This window comes from Homalodisca vitripennis, unplaced genomic scaffold, assembly GCF_021130785.1.
Source record: "Homalodisca vitripennis isolate AUS2020 unplaced genomic scaffold, UT_GWSS_2.1 ScUCBcl_9663;HRSCAF=18228, whole genome shotgun sequence".
Taxonomy (NCBI): Eukaryota; Metazoa; Arthropoda; class Insecta; order Hemiptera; family Cicadellidae; genus Homalodisca; species Homalodisca vitripennis.
Window position 1 is genome coordinate 12127 of NW_025785787.1, and position 5847 is coordinate 17973.

Genomic DNA, 5847 nt, shown 5'->3' on the forward strand with positions numbered 1-5847 from the left:
GCTGATATGAAATATATTTTTTAATAGACGTTTTGGATTAACATCACTTAAAAGCAGGTCATTCTCTAGGACGAAGCAAATTATTTAAATAATTTCATTGTGCAATCGATGCCTTGATGCGGAGTATTCCGGAAGAAAGGTGTTTGTTTTGATATGAAATATTTTCAAACGCTATATCTGTATCACAATAGGCTTCGGAACAGACGTTGAATTAAACTGTTACGGACGGAGAGTTTTAGTAACGAAACAGTTGTGATTACATGAATGTGTGGTTTTGATAGGAATACTGGATACACTAGGATTGAGGAAAATAAAAGAAGATGTATTCCGTCCGCCAACCCCCTACGCAAATCTCAACCAGGATCGTTTCGTTGCCCCACGACTCTACACCCACTTCAGTACTCCCAGCCCCTCTTACTCCGCTCCTCATTATAATCAATAATTTTGATCTATTATTGATCATTCTGGGGGACGTGAAAAGCATACATGGATTCCCCTTCACTTCCAGAAAATTCTTTTCAGCTGATATGACGCTCCAGGTACAAGAACCGACCATCCCCTGAGCCCATTAACGCCAGGATGACCAAACATCACGTGTCGTGGAGGACTAAAACGTTTGTAGGTACTCTTAGGTAAGTTAGATAATTTGAATGTTTGCTTTGAATATATCCTAATGTACAAATCTTTTACTCAACAAAACTCTCCGTCCAAAAGTAACAGTTTAAATTCCAAACTCAGTTATCCTGCACCCTTTATGTAATAATGGACTCGAACAAGTTGGTTTTCATTAAAAGAACCAAAGAATCAACCAAAAAAATCAGAATAGTTATTAGTACTTTTTAAATAAAATAACACGTACTAACATAATAGGTAATATTATGTAAATTCAACATGATTAACAATATTAAAGTAGGTTAATATTTCAAACACTAACTAGTATAGTTTAAGAAAATTCATTTTTTTTCTTCGAACTAGGATTACTAACCGGGATAACATTCAAATGTAATATACATTTACCTTCAAATCATTCTCACGAGAAGTTGTGTAATATATGTACAGCTACAGACCATAATATTGGTATAATTATGTTGAATACTTCATATAATCTAACTTTTATACATTTTTAAAGTTTGAATAAGTGGTTATCACTTTATGAATTAAAATACTGTATAGTTTGGTATCAGTATAAGGGATGAAAATAATTGTTACCTCTTGACATTTATTTTTATTTGAACTGTGAAATTCACTGTTTTAGAAAACCACGGCCAGTAGATGTTTTTGCCTGTTTGTGATACTAGTTAGTGAAAACAACATATTTAGGACCCTGACGTACGCAAGTCTTATGCTACAATATATTTTATACTTCTGAGTAGGAGTTTAGGTATCGTCATTAACTGAAAGTTCCAATTCCTGATTATGTTGACTACATACCTCTACATTTTAAAAGGTCCCAGCTCTTCAAATAAATATCCCAACAGTTATTCTCTGTCAGTTGAAAGTCCATAATTTTTAATACTATTATTGATCCTCAGGTGTCTGGCATTGTTGGTGATAAGAACTACATACTGTACTGTCTGAAAATTTGCAAGACCTTCCCTATGTGCAACAAGTCTTCCTCTGCTGCATGGGACTACAGCAAGAAGACAGGAGCCTACACGAGTATCAGGGGCGTGAGTTTAATTAATAAATTATCTTTATCATAATTTAAATTTAGTTACTATTTTCTTACGTCAATGACTCTAATTATAAAGTAATAAGGCTTCTAGTTATATTAATAATTGGGCGTAGTTTACTAAAAAATAATAATAATATTGAAAGCTGATATGAAATATATTTTTTAATAGACGTTTTGGATTAACATCACTTAAAAGCAGGTCATTCTCTAGGACGAAGCAAATTATTTAAATAATTTCATTGTGCAATCGATGCCTTGATGCGGAGTATTCCGGAAGAAAGGTGTTTGTTTTGATATGAAATATTTTCAAACGCTATATCTGTATCACAATAGGCTTCGGAACAGACGTTGAATTAAACTGTTACGGACGGAGAGTTTTAGTAACGAAACAGTTGTGATTACATGAATGTGTGGTTTTGATAGGAATACTGGATACACTAGGATTGAGGAAAATAAAAGAAGATGTATTCCGTCCGCCAACCCCCTACGCAAATCTCAACCAGGATCGTTTCGTTGCCCCACGACTCTACACCCACTTCAGTACTCCCAGCCCCTCTTACTCCGCTCCTCATTATAATCAATAATTTTGATCTATTATTGATCATTCTGGGGGACGTGAAAAGCATACATGGATTCCCCTTCACTTCCAGAAAATTCTTTTCAGCTGATATGACGCTCCAGGTACAAGAACCGACCATCCCCTGAGCCCATTAACGCCAGGATGACCAAACATCACGTGTCGTGGAGGACTAAAACGTTTGTAGGTACTCTTAGGTAAGTTAGATAATTTGAATGTTTGCTTTGAATATATCCTAATGTACAAATCTTTTACTCAACAAAACTCTCCGTCCAAAAGTAACAGTTTAAATTCCAAACTCAGTTATCCTGCACCCTTTATGTAATAATGGACTCGAACAAGTTGGTTTTCATTAAAAGAACCAAAGAATCAACCAAAAAAATCAGAATAGTTATTAGTACTTTTTAAATAAAATAACACGTACTAACATAATAGGTAATATTATGTAAATTCAACATGATTAACAATATTAAAGTAGGTTAATATTTCAAACACTAACTAGTATAGTTTAAGAAAATTCATTTTTTTCTTCGAACTAGGATTACTAACCGGGATAACATTCAAATGTAATATACATTTACCTTCAAATCATTCTCACGAGAAGTTGTGTAATATATGTACAGCTACAGACCATAATATTGGTATAATTATGTTGAATACTTCATATAATCTAACTTTTATACATTTTTAAAGTTTGAATAAGTGGTTATCACTTTATGAATTAAAATACTGTATAGTTTGGTATCAGTATAAGGGATGAAAATAATTGTTACCTCTTGACATTTATTTTTATTTGAACTGTGAAATTCACTGTTTTAGAAAACCACGGCCAGTAGATGTTTTCTGCCTGTTTGTGATACTAGTTAGTGAAAACAACATATTTAGGACCCTGACGTACGCAAGTCTTATGCTACAATATATTTTATACTTCTGAGTAGGAGTTTAGGTATCGTCATTAACTGAAAGTTCCAATTCCTGATTATGTTGACTACATACCTCTACATTTTAAAAGGTCCCAGCTCTTCAAATAAATTATCCCAACAATTATTCTCTGTCAGTTGAAAGTCCATAATTTTTAATACTATTATTGATCCTCAGGTGTCTGGCATTGTTGGTGACGAGAACTACATACTGTACTGTCTGAAAATTTGCAAGACCTTCCCTATGTGCAACAAGTCTTCCTCTGCTGCATGGGACTACAGCAAGAAGACAGGAGCCTACACGAGTATCAGGGGCGTGAGTTTAATTAATAAATTATCTTTATCATAATTTAAATTTAGTTACTATTTTCTTACGTCAATGACTCTAATTATAAAGTAATAAGGCTTCTAGTTATATTAATAATTGGGCGTAGTTTACTGAAAAATAGTAATAATATTGAAAGCTGATATGAAATATATTTTTTAATAGACGTTTTGGATTAACACCACTTAAAAGCAGGTCATTCTCTAGGACGAAGCAAATTATTTAAATAATTTCATTGTGCAATCGATGCCTTGATGCGGAGTATTCCGGAAGAAAGGTGTTTGTTTTGATATGAAATATTTTCAAACGCTATATCTGTATCACAATAGGCTTCGGAACAGACGTTGAATTAAACTGTTACGGACGGAGAGTTTTAGTAACGAAACAGTTGTGATTACATGAATGTGTGGTTTTGATAGGAATACTGGATACACTAGGATTGAGGAAAATAAAAGAAGATGTATTCCGTCCGCCAACCCCCTACGCAAATCTCAACCAGGATCGTTTCGTTGCCCCACGACTCTACACCCACTTCAGTACTCCCAGCCCCTCTTACTCCGCTCCTCATTATAATCAATAATTTTGATCTATTATTGATCATTCTGGGGGACGTGAAAAGCATACATGGATTCCCCTTCACTTCCAGAAAATTCTTTTCAGCTGATATGACGCTCCAGGTACAAGAACCGACCATCCCCTGAGCCCATTAACGCCAGGATGACCAAACATCACGTGTCGTGGAGGACTAAAACGTTTGTAGGTACTCTTAGGTAAGTTAGATAATTTGAATGTTTGCTTTGAATATATCCTAATGTACAAATCTTTTACTCAACAAAACTCTCCGTCCAAAAGTAACAGTTTAAATTCCAAACTCAGTTATCCTGCACCCTTTATGTAATAATGGACTCGAACAAGTTGGTTTTCATTAAAAGAACCAAAGAATCAACCAAAAAAATCAGAATAGTTATTAGTACTTTTTAAATAAAATAGCACGTACTAACATAATAGGTAATATTATGTAAATTCAACATGATTAACAATATTAAAGTAGGTTAATATTTCAAACACTAACTAGTATAGTTTAAGAAAATTCATTTTTTTCTTCGAACTAGGATTACTAACCGGGATAACATTCAAATGTAATATACATTTACCTTCAAATCATTCTCACGAGAAGTTGTGTAATATATGTACAGCTACAGACCATAATATTGGTATAATTATGTTGAATACTTCATATAATCTAACTTTTATACATTTTTAAAGTTTGAATAAGTGGTTATCACTTTATGAATTAAAATACTGTATAGTTTGGTATCAGTATAAGGGATGAAAATAATTGTTACCTCTTGACATTTATTTTTATTTGAACTGTGAAATTCACTGTTTTAGAAAACCACGGCCAGTAGATGTTTTCTGCCTGTTTGTGATACTAGTTAGTGAAAACAACATATTTAGGACCCTGACGTACGCAAGTCTTATGCTACAATATATTTTATACTTCTGAGTAGGAGTTTAGGTATCGTCATTAACTGAAAGTTCCAATTCCTGATTATGTTGACTACATACCTCTACATTTTAAAAGGTCCCAGCTCTTCAAATAAATTTCCCAACAATTATTCTCTGTCAGTTGAAAGTCCATAATTTTTAATACTATTATTGATCCTCAGGTGTCTGGGACTTTTGGTGACGAGAACTACATACTGTACTGTCTGAAAATTTGCAAGACCTTCCTTATGTGCAACAAGTCTTCCTCTGCTGCATGGGACTACAGCAAGAAGACAGGAGCCTACACGAGTATCAGGGGCGTGAGTTTTATTAATAAATTATCTTTATCATAATTTAAATTTAGTCACTATTTTCTTACGTCAATGACTCTAATTATAAAGTAATAAAGGCCTTCTAGTTTATATTAATAATTGGGCGTAGTTTACTGAAAAATAGTAATAATATTGAAAGCTGATATGAAATATATTTTTTAATAGACGTTTTGGATTAACACCACTTAAAAGCAGGTCATTCTCTAGGACGAAGCAAATTATTTAAATAATTTCATTGTGCAATCGATGCCTTGATGCGGAGTATTCCGGAAGAAAGGTGTTTGTTTTGATATGAAATATTTTCAAAACGCTATATCTGTATCACAATAGGCTTCGGAACAGACGTTGAATTAAACTGTTACGGACGGAGAGTTTTAGTAACGAAACAGTTGTGATTACATGAATGTGTGGTTTTGATAGGAATACTGGATACACTAGGATTGAGGAAAATAAAAGAAGATGTATTCCGTCCGCCAACCCCCTACGCAAATCTCAACCAGGATCGTTTCGTTGCCCCACGACTCTCACAC

The 5847-nt window shown here is 33.8% G+C and overlaps 1 long non-coding RNA gene across 1 annotated transcript; it reads left to right on the forward strand.

The window, feature by feature from the left end:
* Positions 1–268: 268 nt before the first annotated feature.
* LOC124374702 lies at positions 269–5842 on the forward strand. The gene is made up of 4 exons (XR_006923599.1): positions 269–632; positions 2099–2449; positions 3917–4267; positions 5738–5842. It is a non-coding gene; the product is annotated as an uncharacterized LOC124374702 (long non-coding RNA).
* The last annotated feature ends 5 nt before the right edge of the window (positions 5843–5847 follow it).